Genomic DNA, 21408 nt, shown 5'->3' with positions numbered 1-21408 from the left:
GTGCAGGATATATTGGACACCACTCAAAGGTTAATGTTACACTCTCCTGTTATAGAACAAAGTCCATCTCAAGTAAAGGGGATGTTGCTGGAAATACCAGGTTCACTATGGATCAGAGATGGACAGGACACTGGACTGATGGCAAACGTAGCCCCTGTCATGGTCAATCTAAAAAGTGGTAGGATAGCTCCAAAAATCCCACAGTATTAATTAAAACCGGAGGTGGAACTAGCGGTATATCCTGTTATTGAGAGGCTGTTACAACAAGGGATTTTAATTCGTACAGCCAGTACAGCAAATAGTCCCATTTTCCCTGTGAAGAAGAGTGAGGGGAGGGGCTATAGATTAGTCCAGGACTTAAGGGGAATTAATAAAGTTGTTGAGAGCCAATTCCCCGTAGTGCCGAATCCAGCTGTCATCCTCATGCAGATTCCACCGTCTGCTAGTCACTTTACTGTCATTGATCTATGTTCTGCTTTCTTCTCAGTCCCTCTTCACTCTGACTGCCAATACCTTTTTGCATTCTCCTACCGGGGAGTGCAATTCACATGGACCAGACTACCCCAGGGGTTCATTGACAGTCCCAGTATTTTCTCCCAAGCCTTACATGACTGTTTGCAATCCTTTCAACCCCACAATGGGTCTGTTCTAATTCAATATGTGGACGATTTGTTGCTGTGCTCTGAGTCTTTTATGTCATGTTTACATGATACTAAATTGTTGTTGCTTCATCTTTCACAAACAGGGCACTAGGTGGCAAAGGATAAATTACAGCCATGTCAGACTAAGGTCAAATACTTAGGACACTGCCTCACTAAGGGGCTAAGACACCTGACAACCGACAGGATTGAGGCCATACAACACTCTGCCGCAGAGCCAGAAGCAGATTCGTACTTTCCTGGGGATGTGTGGATACTGTAGATCCTGGATCCCAGGTTTTTATATTCTGGCATTACCTTTGCAGGAGCTAGTCTCTTCCTCAAAACCAGAACGTGTCGTACACACAGAAGAGTCAGAGCAAGCGTTCTTTAATCTTAAAGATAGTCTGACTAGAGCACCTGCATTGGGAATACCTGATTATGAAAAGCCTTTTGAGCTATATTGTACAGAAGCTGATGGTGGTGCAGCAGGTGTCCTCACACAGAAACATGGTGACGCTAGCAGACCGGTAGAATACTACAGTGCACAATTGGACAATGTGGCAAGATCACTCCCAACATGTCTCAGAAGTGTAGCAGCAACTGCTCTTCTGGTAAGTAAGAGCGAGGACGTAGTATTAGGACATAATTTAACTGTCTATACACCCCATGCTGTATCAGCTCTGTTAAATTCAGCCCAAACCAGACATGTTTCTTCAGCTAGATTCACAAAGTGGGAACTAGCCCTGATGGCACCCTCAAACATCACCATCAAACGATGTAGCACCTTAAATCCAGCTACATACCTTCCATATGTGTCTCTAGAGACAGAAAGGGTGGGAGGTGAGGAGACCCTGGTTGATGATGAGTTAGGCAAGAATACTGACACGCATGACTGTATGGAACACCTGAATCAGACCTTTACTGCAAGGCCCGACATACGTGACACCCCCTTAGAAAATGTAGATTTTATGTTTTATACAGACGGAAGTTGTCATAGACAGACAGAGACGGGACAGCTATGTACTGGTTACGCTGTGGTAGACGATCAGGATGTGGTAGAAGCTGAACCCCTTGGCCCACCTCACTCAGCCCAGGTGGCGGAACTAGTAGCACTAAGGAGAGCGTGTGAATTGGCAGAGGGTAAATCAGCCAATATATATACTGACTCTAGGTACGCCTTCGGGGTAGTGCACGATTTTGGCGCCCTTTGGCGTCTTAGAAACTTTACGACAGCAGCAGGTACGCCAGTGGCATACTCACAACACATAAAAGGACTTCTGACAGCGATACAGTTACCCAGAACAGTAGCCGTCATTAAGTGCAAAGCCCATACCTTTGAAGAAGACCCAGTGTCATTGGGCAACAACAGGGCAGACGAAGCTGCTAAATGGGCAGCAGGGCAACCTATGACTGTATCGACTGACACTATGATGGTTTTTCAGACATTAGACATGCAGAAATTAATTTAAATGCAAAATTTGTGTTCCCTGCAGGAAAAGGCGGTCTGGAAGGCGAAGAGATGTGGTCAAGAGTCCTCAGGACTCTGGAGGGATGGACAAGGTAAGCCTGTAGCTCCCCGAACGTACTATCCAAGCCTGGCTGAAGCAGCACACGGCCTGACTCACCTGGGTAAAGAAGGTATGTGCAAACTGGTGAGAGCATACTGGTGTGCTCCCGGATTTTCCTCTCAGGCTGGTAAGAAGGCAATGTCATGTCTTACTTGCTTGAGGAAAAATGTCGGGAAAACTATTCCAACTGAGCCATCCCACATCCCTCCTACAGACGGACCTTTTCAGGTAATACAAATTGACTATATCCAATTACCACCATGCAGGAATCTAAAGTATGTGTTAGTTTGTATTGATGTGTTTTCCGGTTGGGTAGAAGCATATCCAGCAGCCACTAATACTGCTGTGTTCACTGCAAAGAAAATTGTACAAGACTTTGTATGTAGGTTCGGTATCCCTAGAATCATTGAAAGTGAAAGGGGTACCCACTTTACTGGTGATATCTTCCAAAATATGTGTAAACTCATGGGAATCGGTAGCAGACTCCACACCCCTTACCGACCACAAGCCAGTGGTAAGGTGGAGAGAGTAAATGGTACTATAAAAAACAAGCTTAGTAATGTAATGGCTGAAACTGGGTTGGCATGGCCTGAGGCTTTGCCATTGGTCCTCCATAGCATTCGGACCACTCCTAGACCTCCTCTTAATCTGTCCCCCTTTGAGATACTGTTCGGACGACAGCCTCATTTGATCGTGAGTCCACAAGATGACTTGAAGTGTAATAATGAAGTGACTGTACAATATCTTATAAGAATGAGTAGACAGCTAAAACAACAACAACAAAAACTAAAAATGCTGTCACCTGGTATGCCAGAAACAAACTGTTATGATGTTGAACCTGGAGACTATGTTATGATCCGCAATTTCTTACGTTCAGGTTGTTTAACAGAACGTTGGGAAGGCCCGTACCAAGTGCTGCTGACCAGTACTACATCACTGAAGGTTGCAGAGAGAGACACTTGGGTCCAGTCCACCCACTGCAGGAGAGTCCATAATCCGGAGAAAGTGCAAGATAAAACTCAGACCGACGACATAGATCTGTCACTTGTGAGTCGGTTCTGGGAGACCTAAAGCCTGCAGTCGAGACACCTGAACCAGAGACGTTGCCCCAGAACTATCTTTCCAGCGATGGAGTGGCGGTTTTTGTTTTTCTTTTGTTCCAAGATTTTCCTTGTTTTTACTCTTTCTAGGACATTCTATTTTTGTGAAGGAGGATGGAGGACGGAGGAGAGTTCTGGTAGTGATACGGATGAGATGGAGGCAGAGGAAAAGTTATTAGAATACTCAGAGCAGCCCATTATCAAGCTTGGTCCGGGGGTTATGAAAAGGTCTGCTAGCTCAGGAACTCAGAGGCAGTGTGAGGGGCTATTGTCTGATGAGTATTGTATCTGCAAGTTTTGCGACTCCCTAGTTGAAGAGAGATGCATCCAACGATGCCAGTCCCCCAGTACTCTGAATATAGGCGGGCATCCTTTGAAGGATTATCACTCCCTGGTGGGTAAGGTGCTAAACCAAACCGAGTGTTGGGTGTGCTCTCACGTGCCGCAAGGGCAGCATAATATAGGACTAGTGCCATTCCCTCTAAACATATCCGAAGTACTCGAATTGAGAGGTGGGAGGCCCATAGACGGGAGGTACAATAACACTAGGTCCCCTAGTCTGACGCTTCGACAATACTCCATAGACAGATCTTTGCTGTGCCTAAATATCTCTCATGCAAAACGTCTGGAGAATTGGGAAGCTGACCCATCAGATCAGACAATGGCTCGCCACACTCATTTTAGAGGGAGACTCACAAGGTCACCAATAGGCAGGAATGTTGATGGAAGTCACAAATTAGGGCGTATAACCAAACGTAAAAATGTCATTAATGCCACACGTGTCTAGAGCAAATGGAGACACTATGCATGGGTAGTTTTATCAAAACTCTGTGATATAATTCATGGGCATACTGTTCCTTATGTTCTCCCGGATGATGTGTATTTTGTTTGTGGAAGAAAATCTTATTCCTGGGTGACTCCGAGTTCCAAGGGCTTGTGCTTCTTAGCTAAACTAGTTCCTGAAATCATGACTATTACTCATGAAGAAATGGTTGATATTCACAAGACTACATCACCACCATACGTACACACACAGTATGAACACCGTGGCAAGAGAAATATGATTCCTGGTGAGGAACCCATAGCTACAAAATTGATTAGTGAAACTGCTGGTTTACAAGTTATGGTAGCCCTAGATCTCACCAGGACCGCTCGGGGAACATTAAACTTTAAATATATCCAAGACCTAGCTAAATTAATAGATAATATCACCGAGATGTATGATGACACTTTTAAGTATACTGGAAGGGAGCTACAAGCATACAAGAAGGAGTTGGTGCAACATAGACTGGTACTAAATTATCTCACCTCTATTACTGGTGGGTACTGTGTGACACTGGCCACCCAGTTCGGTGTAAAATGTTGCACGTACATCACCAATAATACGGATGACCCTAAAGAGGTTATAGACCGGAAGATGGATGAAATTTTGCAACTGTAATGGGAATTTCGAAAGAACCATAATTCTTCGTTATATGAGGTTGGGGAAAAGGTGGCAGGTTGGTTCTCATGGTTGAACCCTGTGAAATGGTTCTCTGGTCTGGTGGAGTGGGTACAGGAAATGGTTGCTAGTGTAGGTAAGCTCCTTCTCCTTATACTGGGTGTCATCTTAGCAATTGGTTTATTTGTCAAATGTGTTCCTACTGTGTTGAAGTGTGGAAAATGGTCTCATAGGAGTAACACAGAGAAAGAGACTGAAAGGGTGGTACCAGATACCGAGATCATGGTCTGTGAAGAAGTATTGTATAATCCTGAACTTGAAACGGTGATTGGGTGATAGTTTATTACACTATCAAAGGGTGGAGCTGTCGAAGTCAGCAAATTGGATAAAGTCATTTCAATTAAAGTCGAGGAAACTTGGTTGTCTTCGTCTGAAAAGATGCGTACGGTACGCTACGACGTTGTCACTCACCGGACCGTGATTGCCTCTGCGCTGGTGCGTGGCTCCCTAGCCTTCCTGCCGGCACCTATCCTGAACCGCGGCCGTCCGCCATCCTGATGGACTGCGCATGCGCAGCTCCCAAGAACTCTTGTGACTGTTGCTTTTAATCCAAATTGGTTGATCAGGCAACTCCCTATTTAAGGCACCTGTGTGCATTACCTCATTGCTTGATCTTGGAGTCTCATTCCCTGTGAGTCTCTGAAGGTGTTCCCTGTGTTCTACTAGTGTCTTCAGTTTCCTGCTGATTCCTGATCTACTCATTGCTGGTTTCCATACCCGCTACTATCTCCTGTGTACTACTAGTGTCTTCAGTTCCTGTGGATTCCCTGTGCTACTCATCGCTGGTTTCCATACCTGCTACAGTCTCCTGTTTCCTGCCTGTGTCCTCAGCTGGACTCTGATTACCGGATCTACTCACCTGTGGTTCCTACACTCGTCTCTGCCGTCCAGCGTCTCTGCAGTTCCTGCATCTCCCTGTGGACAGACTGTTCTACTGAATAGCGGTATGCCTATCTGTTATTGACTTTCTATGTTTACTCTGCATATCCGCTAGGACAAGTTTCCACGCTCAGCAGCGGTATCCATACCCGCTATAGACTGTTATTGTTACGCTGCATACCTGTTTGGAATTAACCGTTCTCCTCAGTTGTTATATGCATAACTGTGATTGACTATCCATTATTGGCCTGCATATCTGTGCTCAGCAAGTCTCTACCAAGCAGCGCCACACATACCGTTATATAGACTTTGTTGGATACGCTGCATACCTATTGGGATCAAGTTCCTCTGTGCTCTCAGTGTCTGCATCTTATTATCTTTGTATGCTTCCACTCATCAACACTTGTACACATCCTCACCTATTAAGCAGTGGTACAACTTGCTATACGCAGACCACTGACTTCCCCGCTACCTACCTGCACCTGGACAAGTCTTCTCACCATAAGCAGTGGTACAACTTGCTATACGCAGACCACTGACTTCCCCGCTACCTACCTGCACCTGGACAAGTCTCTTCACCATAAGCAGTGGTACAACTTGCTGTACGCAGACCACTGACTTCCCTGCTACCTCCCTGCATCTACTCACGTCCATCCTGATCTCCGTGTTCAAATCTGCCTTTCCATTATATCAGCTAGTCGATGATTCTTTGACCAAAGATTGCTGCAAGTCACTGACTTTCCTATTATTTATTGGCATTCTCTCTCCATCTGCTGTGATATTTGTTCCGTTAGTCACCCCGCTACCAGAGGACCGTTGTGTGAGCTTCACTACTCTGGTAAGCCCAGTCATCTGGTGAATTCCTGGGCAAGACTCCTAGTGCCCGTGACAGACGTATAAGGGCACGCTACAGCGTGGAAGGGCGTACGCAGCTGCAACACGTGGCAGCTACAGTATTTGGTCTTTTACCATACATTCGCACAAACACGCATACTTGTAAAATAGTACACATTAATGGTAGTTGCAACACATAGTCATTTATGTCGAAATATAGTAGTATTTATGTTATATATTATAAGTTATATGCACATTAGTAAAATATATGGAACAGGTTGAAGGAATCATATCATGTGTGGTATCATAATAAACCTCTTAACATTTGCTACTGTTTGGTTGACTCTGCGAAGGAATCGCAGAGTGCATACACAAGTTATGAATGATAGGGAATTATGAACTACTTAAGACTAAGGAATCTTGGCGGGAAGAGCAGAGCATACCCCCTGGAGAGATGACCCCCTCCTTTGGATTCTTTAGTATGAACTAGCCAATGATGACAACTCCTTGGACCTTCCTGAAACCTCGACCAATAGAAGCCAGCTATACCATCTCCATTGTATTACTGTATTTCTGTGTGCATATAAGCAGCAGCTTCTCATCTAGTGTTCAGACATCTTGTCCCCAGACTTCAGGACTGAATGACTGCACACTGGATCCAGAGCGCCTGCGATAAGTAACGGCTGTATTTATTATCACTTCGCTTGAACATATTATACTACTTTTTGCGAATAAATCTTTGTGCGTTGGAAACACAAATCGAGGTGCGACAATCGTTATTGGTTAGCGACAATACGCACTTAACAACGTCATGACGCAATCGCGTCATTTGACAGCGGGGGGCGGGGCCAAATGAGGCGATTCACCGGATACCGCAGCGTTTGGTATCTAATTCTGCCCACTTCACTAGGAAGTGGGGCACTTCCTAGTGAAGTGGGCAGAATTCGGGAGATTGCCACACTCGCCCAGGAGTCCGGGAGACTCTCGCAAAATGCGGAAGTCTCCCGGACATTCCGGGAGAGTTGGCAAGTATGGTTTAATCAAGATTGTGAAATGAAATAGTTTTAAAACTAACCAATATCTTTGGAACAAATAGGATTTGAATTGATGTTTGTCACGTGGAATATAAATAATAAATAATTTTTACACTACGAGGAACACCCTGTCTGAATATACAGAGTTGCCTGGATTCATGCACATGGACATATTAAATATATATATATATATATATATATATATATATATATATATATACACACACACACATATACATTCTGATTCTGTGGTGGTTGATATACATTGATGCTATGTGGATGTGTGGACTTCTGCCCTCTTATAGGGCGCACAACTTATATAGGGATATATGTAGGGACTGTTCTTATTAATTAATCATTTTAGAATCATACTTTTAATGCACTATATATACAGATGCATGACAATTTCCTTCTTTGGTATAAAAGTTTAACATTAAAATGATTTGGTTTGTGAACTACATAACCCATAATGCAGGAGCTGGTGCAGTACAACACCTGCATTATTTCCCAAAGGCAAATAAGCCTAGTGTCCACTGGTTTCTTCATCAAACTACATTATCCACAATGCAGGGTTGGATGAACTAAAATATTGTTACCATTTCTCTTAGCAATTCCGTATGTAAAATAATGACTGTCTATTTTAGACATATATAATGGGGAACCATTTGAATTTGTATCATTTGGATTTGCTATATCGAAGAAATATTCTGAAAGTAATGAATGAGTTTGATATACTGTTTCTTATTATGTACTATATGCAGATTGTTTAGATAGAAATGCCATATTGTCTCAAATAATTATTTATAACCTGACAAGTACTTTGTAGATTGTATTATGAAATAAGCAAGGCTGGCTTTTAACCATGTTTAATATAGTTAATGTATGTATACAAATGGAACCAATCATACTCTTTAATCCACCTGAGAATCCATCCCCTTACTGCCTTGACAAAGAACAATTGGTTGGTGGGATTAAGGTATTTAGTAGTCCCCTATAACAAGAACATATCGAGGATCCAGTTATCCTGTGGGACTTGATATGCTGACATTCATCTTGGTGTCCGGTAAAGGTGATTGACATAACCTGTGTATATTTTGTATCCATACTAGTGTTTTTATGATTGTAAGCGCAATACACATTGTTGTTGTTTTTTTTCAATAAAGTGTTTTTATTGAGATTTTTTAGTTACAACACACAAATAACATATTTAACATCTAATCTAACTAACATCTATCTCTGCCTATGTCGCTATAAACATTATATAGTGATATGTAGTGAACTTTTAGGGTGATAATATCATCATAGCATTTTCACTACACTCCAGGTCAGATCAATTGAAGCCTGACAGGGCTAAGAGTTATCCATCCACATGGTGACTCCCCAAACCCACCATATCATCCTGATGAGGGTAGATAACATAACTTGATTCATACCAGTGGTGCCATATCTTATGGTATTTATGTATGGCCTTTCTACTTTCATACATGAATCGCTCATGCCACCATACTTCAGTAACTAGATTAATCCAGTGAGGTACACTAGGTGTGCAGTCGCCATCCATCCCCTAGCTATAATAACTTTAGCCAGGGAGGTTAAGGTAAATATATACTTGAAGTCTGGTTTACTTAAATTTTATTCTAATGTAGTGCCAAATAGACAGATCTTAGGGCATAACAAAAGGATCACAGGTAATGTGGAAGAGATGCAGTCCCATATTTGGCCCTAGAAGGACTGGATAACTGGACATAACCATAAAAGATGCCAAAAAGTGCCCTCAGTGATACCACACCTGGGGCACTCCGAAGAGGTGCGCAGTCCCATCGCGTGCATCTTGGTTGATGTTAAGTATACTCTGTGTACAATGTATAAACGGATCTGCTGAAACCTAAGACAAGATGTGGCATGTCTAGTACTTCCCACCACCATATTCCACTCCTCATCAGAAAGAACCCCTAGATTGGTTTCCCATTTTATTCTGAGCAGATCTAATCCTCTCGCATACACCTGAGGTAACAATAAGGCATAGAACACAGAAATAAACACCAAAACAAAACAATAACTGGAGTCTGTCCACGCAATCAGACCAAAAGCAGCCCTTCACCTTGTAGTACACAATCCCCTATGAGTACAAGCACATAAATGCAAACAAATTTTAAGGGAAGTTGGCGCTAATGGATATAGCATATAGACCAATATAGGATATATAATAATAACTAAAAATAAAAAATGTCTTTGGCAAAAGTCTATACGTTTTGAAGCATATATTCCTGATGAGATAAAAGATTCCTCTTCTTTGATTAGTCCACTTCATATGCACTCGTCAGATGAATATATAAAGGGAAAAAAACAGACATAGCACAGCCTGTATGATCCAACAAAAAATGATACTATCCCTTTAAATGCCCGTGTGCTGAATATTATTTCAAAAACACTACGTGATGAAGCAATCTTCTTACTTACTAGAAGATATTAGATATCAAGCGTGTAGAATAACTTTAAATCTTCACAAAAGATCTTGGTTTCACCACATAAGACTCCTCTCCGTTATAATGATGATAAAAGAAGAAAAAGAACTCCATAGTGTAAAATCATCATAACAATTTATTCCAAATACACAAAAATAGACATAGAAATCATATCCATAAAAACAATCCCAACGACAATCACAGCAGCAAAAGGGGATAGATGGACCCTTACCCTCAAGTTGTTACAAACAACATTGGTAGTATATACAGCAATCCTTGCCGAAGATGTCCTGGGCAGTACTTCCGCAATCCACGCTGTCCGGACAAAATGGAATAAAGCCCATAGGGATTCCCCGTTGGTGCGTGTGACATCACCCACCTACGTCTGCCGATGCGTTTCGATTTGAAAAATCTTTATCGAGGCATGGTGGGTGGAAAAAGTGACAGTTCTATATACAGTGCTAGAACCAATCATAAACACCTCCTACGTACATCTTTAAAAGATTCTAAAACATAAAATCCTAACCATATTAGGAAATATTTAAATTAATAAAACTTAACAGCATTCAAAATACAGAAATTATTTCCTTAAATCATATATTACACCAACTTCAAAACGGATGCAAATATTGTCTCACAGTGAATCCATACAATCAAAAAGATCTCATATTTTTCTATCAGTTTGGTTAACCGGACTTACATCAAGGAGTGGAAAATAAAAATTCAACATATGCCTCCCTATAATCTTTGATCCAACACAGAAGTAAAAATAGAAAAAATGAAAATAAAAATATAGGAAAAAATTAAACATATGCCGAATTTTCATTCTAAAAACCATTTGACCTCAAAATCAGCAATAAGGCCATTTGAGGCTAAAGTGCCCATAGTATAAATCATTTTCATTTCGGCTAGATCACTGAGGGATTCCTTTTTGCGCCAATGTCCCACAACTTTTTTTCCAGGCCTTTTTTAATATTCCTTACGTGTTCATTCCATCTTTCCTTCAATTTCCTGCCTGTTCTCCCTATATACTGTTGACTGCACATACAATCCACAAGGTTTATACAGTTTTTAGTATCGCAGGTAATGAAATCCTCTATTTTATGAATATATCCATTGGAATTTGATTTCACCTCTGTGATTTTTTTGGACAAACATTTGGTGTTTTTACACGCTACGCATATTCCACACCTAAAAAATCCTTTATCGTTTACAGATTTCCTTTGTGGTCTTGGGATAGTACTCCTAACTAACAAATTCCTAAGAGTGGGTGCCTTTTTATAAATGAATCTAGGATGATCTTGAATAAAAAAAAAAAAAAAATGTTTTATATGACCCACAGATTGTAATATATTTTTAATCAGAGAATCTGACATATGAAGCAAACCTTCAAGAAATTGGGCATTCAGTGCATGTCTCAGCTGTAGATACCTGAAGAATTGGTTGGTGAGTAATGGGAAGGTCGCTGTCAATTGTTCATATGTAGGTAATTGACTGTCTATATATATTTGACCAATGATGTGAATTTCCGCATCCTTCCACATCATTGAAATCTCCAACCCCTCCATCTTCCTGAAAACAGTATTGAACCACAAGGGATTGTCCGGTCTAACCCTTCACCTCCCATAAGAGCATGTGATATTGCCTAAATCATTGATACCTGTCGTATTATAGGGGCCAACTCACTAGGTCTGTGCTTAGATATCAAAACCTACAAAGCTCCAAGGGAGGGATCCGTCTGCTTGTCCAAGAAGTGTCTGAGATTGGTGTTCTGCGTATCGCCTAACCAGGAGACCAAATGTGTAAGCTGGGAAGCAAGATAATAAATTCTAAGATTGGGCAGGGCCAGTCCAATACACGTTATTTTAATAAAAACTTTTATTCATTGTGGTTAACATACAAATAAAGTCTTTTTTCTTGTTTCGCTTATCCATATCCATATGTGTAAGGATAGATAGATGTTTGACATTAATATTTATAACAATGATTGGAAGAGATCAAGTGGTTTATAAACTCTGAAAATGGCTTCCATTCTGATCTCATGTGAGTGAACACACTCTGATTTTGTGATTCCTGGTCTTTTTTTTTTTTTTTTTTAAGGTTTCTCTTTGGATGGATACAATATACATCTGCTACATCTCTTGGCTGCTGGGTTTGAAATACCATGGCTGATCTCCAATGTTGTAGAGATCGTTATACTAGACGAGATAAATATATGTCTACATTTGATATTTCTAATGTTATTGATGGTCCACGTGAGGACAATGGTATGAATAAGACTTTCTTGAAATTAGAAACGCTGTTAAAAAATGAGGTCAGACATTGGTGGGACAATGTCTTTCTTCAACAATATGTGGATTCAAATAAGATACCTAGAGGTCTTAGAATCATTAAACATCTCTCTATCCAGGATGATATGGATCTTAGAAAAGAATGGGAGAACACATTGGATTCATGTTCTATTAGTTTAATGAAGATTCTCATTCAGTATAGAGAGAAAAAGATTCAAAAGACTATGGATGAGATTGAAACAATCAAAACCACTCTAGCCCAATTTAAAGATCTCCCTGAATTTAATAGGAGGGATATTGAAGTGAATAAAAGGGTTGAATCCTATGAGAGCGATATTCTCAAAAGGAAAAAACAGAAATTCTCTAGGGATCAAGATGATTATCATAGAGGTGTTGTAAAATCCTATAATAAACGTGAACCTAGGGAATTTTTCTCCTCCAGGAATAGATTAGATTCCGGTTATGAGAGAAATAGATCCCCTGCTGGAAAATTTTCTAGAAGGAGATCACCTGATCCAGCTCCATACACGAGACCTAGATCGAGAGATACTAATTATAAAAATATGAGAGAGAGGGTGAATCCTTATAGGAGAGATTCTGTTGACAAAGATATTTCACCCAATCATAATGGTAGACACAGGAATATGGGAGCTAGACCGAAAACATATTCCAGTGGCTACAGACCTCATTTTTTAGACAGGAGCAATCAGTGGGAAACATTCCAACATCGGAACCGGTTCGATGTATTGGCACCCAGAACACCAAAACGCCCAAGAGAACACGTGGAAAGAGAGGAAGAGGAGATAGAAATAGAGCCAAAGAGACATCAGAGGATATAAAAGGAATTTTTAATATTTCTACTAAAATATTAGACACCAGCCAGCTACAGCTCTTAAGTAAAGGATTGTCATTTGCCCCGAGCGTGAACCCTAATCTATTTGATCTGTATACTGAATTGAATCGATACATTAGAGCCTTATGTCGTCAAAGGTATTTTGCCTCTAAGAACTTAATTAAGAAACAAGTAGATGGCTCCCCCATCTGTCTAGATGCAGATGATTCTGAGGGGTTACAAATTTTGGAAAATCTGTGGAAAGAGAATAATATCTTGGATTCAGCTACTCATGACCCCATTACTGTTTTTGACATTAATACTCAAATTAATCCAACTAAATTCAAGAAAAAATCTGAATTTTATCCTGTCAGTCATAGGAGCCCAGCGATCCAACTTTTTTTATAAAAACACTCTGGATGAATTTAAGACATTATGTAATAAATCTTTAGGTAGAGATTTGGGTAAGAATAACCTCTCACAAAGAGAAAGGAAAGCATTTTTTTCTTTACAGAATGACTTGACACTGGTAATTAAGCCGGCTGATAAGGGGGGAGGGGTAGTTGTGTTGGATAGGGAGGATTATTACATCGAAGCCATGAGACAACTTCAAGATACTCAATTTTATCTAGTTTTAGATAAAGATCCCACTGTACCATATCTTAAGGAACTTCAAGCCCTGCTTAGTCAGGGTTTAGTGGAGGGTGTGATTGATAAGGAGGTTCACAATTTTCTCTTTACCCAACACCCTATTACACCTGTTTTTTATTATTTGCCCAAAATCCACAAATCACTCACTACACCCCCCGGGCGTCCCATTATTTCTGGTATTGGTTCTCTTACTGCAAATCTATCTTATTACGTTGATCACTTTCTTCAGGGTTGTGTTGTCTCCCAGAGATCCTATCTGAGAGACACCATGCATATTCTCAATTTGATTCAGGACATCACATGGCATCCTGGTTGGGGTTTTCTAACCTTGGATGTCCAAGCTTTATACACCCATATTCCTCATGATAAAGGAAGGCGGATAGCTGGAGAAGCCCTTTTGAAAGTGGGAGGGGTCTCTGGGAGCCAATGCAACTTTCTAACTGATGCAATTATGTTTATTCTTACTCACAATCACTTTTTGTTTGAATCGGTTCATTATTTACAGGTCATGGGGACGGCCATGGGCACCAGGTTTGCCCCAAGCTTCGCCATCATTTACATGGGGGCGTTGGAGGATGAGCTCATCTGGGGCGGTCCTTTTGGGGCGAACCTGGTGCTTTATGGCCGTTATATAGATGATCTATTTATCATCTGGGAAGGAGGCCCTCAATTGGCCTCTGAATTTGTCTCTTTCCTCAATACTAACACTTATAATTTATTTTTTACTCACCAGTTTGATTTGTTCACTGTGAACTTCCTTGATATTACTCTGACAGTAGATCAAGACAATAATAAAATTATTTCAACCAATTACAATAAACCCGTTGATTGTAGTTCATATTTACATTTTCAGAGTGGCCATTATAAACCCTGGATTCATAACATCCCTAAGGGACAACTGTGCAGAATTAGACGTAACTGCACTATGGATAATGATTTTGCACTTCAATCTGAGAAAATGTCGGCGGAATTTTCCAAAAGGGGTTACCCAATATATCTGATAGATAAAGCCAAAGACTTTGCTCGAAAGAAAAATCGTAGCGATTTGTTAATATCGAAGACTAAGAGCTCTCTAAACACTAGTTTCAACAAAAAGGATACCTGTGACTCTCTTACTTACATCTCCAAATTTAATAATAAGTCGCATCTAATCAAACGAATTATTATTAACAACCATAAAATCTTACTTCAGGATACTATCCTGAGCAACATTCTTGATAAGGTTCCTAAAGTGGTATATAAAAGAAATAATAATCTTAAAAATATGTTGGCCCCAAGTGTACTAAAAAATGATACTAGTCATACTACAACGACATTTCAGTCCTGGCTACCAAATAAGAAACCAGGCTGTTATAAGTGCAATAGAAATATTTGCCTTACATGTAGATTTATTGGACAAGCAGTTACTTTTATTAAATCAAGAGCTAATAATATAGAATATGGTATCTCCCAATACATTAACTGTGAAACTTCATTTGTTATTTACGTACTGGAGTGCCCGTGTGGCCTCCAGTACGTAGGTAGAACCACTCGTTCTTTAAAAAGCCGCTTTAGAGAACATAGACAGAATGTGATCAAAGGTTATATGAAACATAGTGTATCCCGACACTTTAGTGAGAAACATGATAATAACCCAAAGGGCTTAAAAGTTATTGGTGTAGAGAGACTAGATCCAACACTGAGAGGAGGTGACCGTTATAAGAAACTTTGTAGAAGTGAAGTGTCTTGGATATTTAAGTTGCAAACCCTTTGCCCAGATGGCTTGAACGAGACTATGGATTTTAATGATTGGCAATCCTGATCCATACCATGATTGTTTCTATTTAGGTTTCTGTGTTTATATTAACATTTTTTGTCATCTGCTATATAAATATATAGTTTTGTTCATGCTTATATAAGTCTGATCTTATATGTATGTATGTATGCATGTTTGTATGTATTCATGCATATTTATATGCGCATCCATATATCTATGCATATATATATATATATATATATATGTATATTTTTGTTAATTTTTTTATTTTTTTTATTATTATTATTTTATTTATCTTAATTTTAATTTATTTGTATAAAAACTTTTTTCTAACAATATGTGCAATGTGTATTGATTTAATTGATCTAATTTTTAATTTTAATTAATACTAATTTTTTATGCATTTGTTGATCTATAAGAATGGTAATTTAATTGGCCATTTACATCTAAATATACACAGATTTCTTTTAATGTAAAATATATGTATATATTTGGGTTCCATATGAAAGCTGAATTAGCAGGTCTTATACACATGCATTAGTTAGCTTCAGTATCCAGACATGTGTTCTTAATTATGCTTGATGAGATTTCCTCTTTAAAAGGCAGCTCCCTAGTTAGGGTTCTACTGCTTGAGAAAGTCTGTATATCAGACGAAACGCGTCGCCTTGTGTTTGCTGCCTGAATTGTCAATTAGACACTGTTCGTGCACTGATGGGAAAGAATTGTTCTCTGCTTGTGATGGAACTTCTATCTATTTGAGTTGCTATTTTTGCTATGCTTATATCACCTGAGTTATCGTGAGCCTAACAAAGGGATAAGTTAGTTTGTATCATAAACCGAACCCTTAGTCACGTGACTTGAAAAGCTTATCCGGATTGGTGCGCACCGAAGAGGACCTTTAACCTGTCTCCGGATTGTTCCATTAAACAGTGGCTTAATATAGCATTGTTCCTTGATGTGAGGACATTATCCGCTGGGGGTAAGAATACACATATATCTATATATCTTATGTGGAGGGACGCAATGTCTGCCGATGTTTAGCCGTCCAGATGGTAAGAAGCTTTCATCTACCACATATCCTTACTACTCTTAAACCCCAGCTGCACGGATATTACTTGTATACGGACATATGAATATACAATTACCTTTGTGACATTGAAGTTATTGTATTCCTCTTCACTAAAAGAGGCAACATCGCAATATTAAAGTTACTGTACTCCTCTTTATCAAAAGAGACAACTTCTGTTTCTACAGATGATTTATTGGAATTGACATTCTATTGGTTTTCTCCACGGCTGCTTAGGATCTTCTAAGGGTTATTAGCACCTGCAAATGTTATTGATTCAGCTGTTGGATACCCTTATCTAACTGGATACTGTCTAATAAGGGTTAATTATATATTGATAGCAATGTTTTTCTCTTTTGAAAGCCATGTAATATGATTGTTTTATGTCTTGCTTTTTATAAGCATAATTTTTATCTATATCTTTATATATTCTATATGCTATTACTGTTATAAGATCACTATTTAATGATCTATGAAAGCTTTACATTGGTTGCTCTCACATGATCTGATTTAATAAATGTTTTATCAGGCAATTCCTGCGCAACTCTCTGTTTGTTGTCGTTACATCTGCTACAGAGTCAGTATTTTATTTGTACATAAAAGTTATTCACAAGATTCAGATTTTATTTGCAGTTCCATGGTGGTACTGTGAAAGTCAAATAATTGGATGAAGTAAACTGAATTGATTAATATTGTTTTAACGTACGATTGCGATTAGTACGCCACGTGAAGTGACGTAATCACATGGATTAATAACACACATTTACATTTGCACTTACACTTGTAAATAATACATATTTATTGATGTTACAATCCACATTTATTTATTAGTAAAATATATTAGAGATTAATTATACATAGATAATATTAAAGTTAAGGTATTTATGGTTCAGGTCCTCCAAGAAGTAAAGAGTTTGGTCTCAAATTGAAGCTTATTTCACCAGCATTAACCCGGTTTTGACAGAGTAGCGATCGCATCTAGTGGTCGCAAGTTATGAGCAATATGAGATTAATACTCAAATTTTCTTTGTTTATGGGTCAGTTTGAACTGGTTATTCGGCGGGTAGACACATAGGCAACAGTTAGAGTGAGTTGCCTCCCACCCTTGGGAAAGATCAAATGGACTGAAGTATGACCACCAGACAACTGGAACATCATTAAGCCTGGACCAATGAAGACCTCTCTTGGTGTTATCTTTGCATATTTGTGACATCATTACTGTTTATGTTAATTCAAACTGCATATAAGCAAGCTCCTGGGCCATTGTAAAATCTTTATCTTCCTGACTACAAACTACATTTTCACTACATACGTCCTGGGCCCAGGACGCGCTAGTGGAAATGTAATGTATTTAGTTTTTATACTTTCCTGTTTATAATAATATCTTATATGCTTTAGCATGGCCTGCTGTAACTCCTGCTAAATTTTACAATTAAATCTCTTTGTGCGTTGGAACCACGATAATCGCATAGGACAATGTTTATTGGTAACGGTATAACGAACATAACAGTATGTAAGGCTTCACGGTTTAGAATAAAATTCATTAACATAGTCTAATCTCATTTTTCATTTATTCTTTATGTAAACCATATTTGGAGTTTATAATATAATTTTATGTACAAGATCAATAACTCTATTTACAGACTTTTATTTGTAAAAGACTTGGATTAAGGTCATATTGGAGCATAGAATCCTTTCTTACACAGGAAACTCTTTCTTCATACATCTCTATTGGACTTGAACTTTTTGGAATTGTCAACCAGTATATTTTAGCCAAATGGCTTTATAGTGTTGGTTTGCTAATAGGCAATGCCAGTGTTTGTTCTGTCTTTATATTCAAATTTGTGCTGCTTTCCTTGTTACTATTGCCTCAGTGGGTCTAGTTGATGCATGGAGACATAAACATCAATAAACCTCCATTTAATCCTGCTTCTTTGCTGCACACAAATCATTTTACAGAATTGATGATGCCCTGAAGACGCATGATTTACTCAAACTAGTTGCAGCAACAGCATATCTTCCAAGGGATAGTTGTGACTGAGAAATGTGATTTTGCTAAGCTGACGCCATCTTGTTGCCATATAGCCATTTTGTTCTGTTATAGCTTAAATACAATTAGATGCACCTGTTTTGTAGGAGTAATTCATTATTTGCAAGGCTATGCTTATAACCTTGGACATACCAGACAAGAGATAAGCCAGCCCCTACCTGTGAAGTTCTCCAGTTGATAATGAGAGAATATACTAACATCTGTGTGAAGGGAACATGAGTGGTTAAAACCTTTTGGGGCGTAGTTTTCTGTAATACGTGATTTTTTGCTATATAGATAGGGACTTGTAACTAATAAAGCAGAGTTTATTTGTACACTCAAACCATGCAGTGTATTTAATTCTCTCCAGCTGATGAGCTCATAACTGATAAACTGACACTTACAGGTGAACAATCTGATATAGATTCGACATGACCATTCATATTTTTGAAGTGAAACTTCTTTTTCATCATCTAGTGAAAAGTCTTCAAAGAGATGAAGATGTGTAAAACAAGTGACGTCACACACTGCCTCATTGCTCTCTGTTTGAATTCTCATCTGTGTGGTCGGTGCTCTCATACTATTAACTGCTGTCTGGTCCTTCCAATTTCCTTTCTCATCTGTAGTTCTCACTCCACTTCATCCCTGTGCCCTGCTTCTACCTCAGCCCTTGTGAGCAGTGAGTCCCAGCACCTCAGTGCTGCAGTAACATAGCACATATCTGCTCAAGTTAGTCTTGTCAGCACTTATTATTATTATTATCATAGATTTGTAAGATGCCACAGTGCTCCTCAGCGCAGTACAATACTGTACAATAGGTAAAAAAATACACATATAAAAAACAGGTACATACAAGGTAGACAAAATAAATGCAGACATGAAAACAAAAGTTATAAAGGACCCTGCTCATTAGAGAGCTTACCTTCTAAGTGGAAGAGGGCACAGCTGAAACACGACAGGCAAATGTGGCTCAGAATGGAGATTGGCACAGTTGTAAGGGAATATTAGTGTGAATAGTGTTATCAAGGATAAGGTCACCTCTAGAAAAGAGATGAGTTTTCAAAGAGGGTCTAAAGATTTGAAGGCTGTGGGAAAGTCTGATTGAGCATGGTAGGGAATTCCATATGTGGAGAGCAGCACGGGAGAAGTCTTGTAGGCAGGATTGAGAGGTGGTTACCAGAAACGAGACAAGGCGCAGGTCAGAAGTAGATCTAAGAGGGTGGAAGGGAGAGTATTTTGATATGAGATTTGAGATGTATGCAGGGGTAGTGTTGTTGAGGGCTTTGTAGGTAAGGTGAGTAATTTGAATTTGACTCTGGAGGACATAGGAAGTCAATGGTCGGATTTGCAAAGTGGTGCAGCACATGTTGAGCCGTATGAGAGGAAGATCAGTCTTACTGCAGCATTTGAATGGATTGAAGTATGGATATATTGGTGGCAGGAATGCCCGATAGAAGGAGGTTGCTATAGTCAAGATAGTAGATGATGAGAGAATGGATAACAGTTTTGGTAGCATGTTGAGTAAGAAAAGGGCTTATTCTGGCAATGTTTTTAAGGTGGAGTTGACAGGACTGGGAGAGAGTCTGAATGTGAGGGATAAAGCAGAGGGCGGAGTCAAGTGTGACACCAAGGCAGCTGTCTTGGGAGACTGAGGAAATTGGGGTATTATTGACGGTGAGGGAGATTTGAGGGCAGGTGGTGACTCTGGCAGGAGGGAAGATAATAAGCTCTATTTTGGACATGTTGAGCTTTAGATAGCATTGGGACATCCATGTGAAGATAGCAGAAATACAGTTACACGTGTACAGAATGAGAGAGGTGAAGAGATATAGATTTGGATGTCATCAGCATACAGGTGAAATTGGAGGCCGAATGAGCGAATCAGTGCTCCAAGAGAAGAGGTGTACAATAAAAAAAAGTAAAGGCCAGAGGTAGAAACACTAAAGGAGTGGTTCGATAGCAAGTGAACCAGGAAAGAACTGTGGGCCTGATTCATTACTGATCTTATCTGCCATTTTTTGCGTAATTTACGAAAATTGTCTCTGCGCAAGAAGTAAAATCCATTGCATAAGTTAAGAATTTGCAAAGTTAAGATGAAAATCCTTCTCACTTAAGAACTTGTCCGACCACTTAAAAAAAAAGGGTTAGGAAAGGAAGGGGAATGGGCGGAGATTGAGCAGAGATCGTACTGACTTAAGAAAAGTAGGCGTTCACCTCCAAATCCGTTGGATAGATAAAAAGAAATGCTTTGCATTTTTCTTAACTTCTTGCTTATACTTAAGGAAGCTCAGGGTCATGTTTAAGTCCAAAAAAACGATAGCAGCAGCGCTGAATAACAACACTAAACTGTTCAAAAAGCGTTGTTCGTTTAAAACACTCACAACTAAATATACACAACATACATCTTAATACACTTCACTCAGAATATTTTTTTTTTTATATTTTATGACGATGTACTTTATTTAAAAAAAACTACCATGGTGGATGCACAGTTGTAATAAATTGCAATGTGAAGTGGTTGATGTGTAATATCTAATAGTTAGCCTATACCTTGTTTGATTTTTTTTTTAAATGGCTAATAATACACTAGTATAAATCAAAGGCATAACATTTATTTGTTAAAACTATAGATAAAATGTGCGAACATAAACCATGCGTACTCTTCCATAAGGGACACATAAACCAACACAAACATGGGGAGGATATTTAGACTCCAAAGAGATAAGGCCGAACTCACTGTTGAAAGGTGGATTGTCTAACC

Source organism: Mixophyes fleayi, chromosome 2 (genome assembly GCF_038048845.1).
Source record: "Mixophyes fleayi isolate aMixFle1 chromosome 2, aMixFle1.hap1, whole genome shotgun sequence".
Taxonomy (NCBI): Eukaryota; Metazoa; Chordata; class Amphibia; order Anura; family Limnodynastidae; genus Mixophyes; species Mixophyes fleayi.
The sequence above is the reverse complement of the archived record's forward strand: the minus strand, read 5'-3'. Positions refer to the sequence as shown.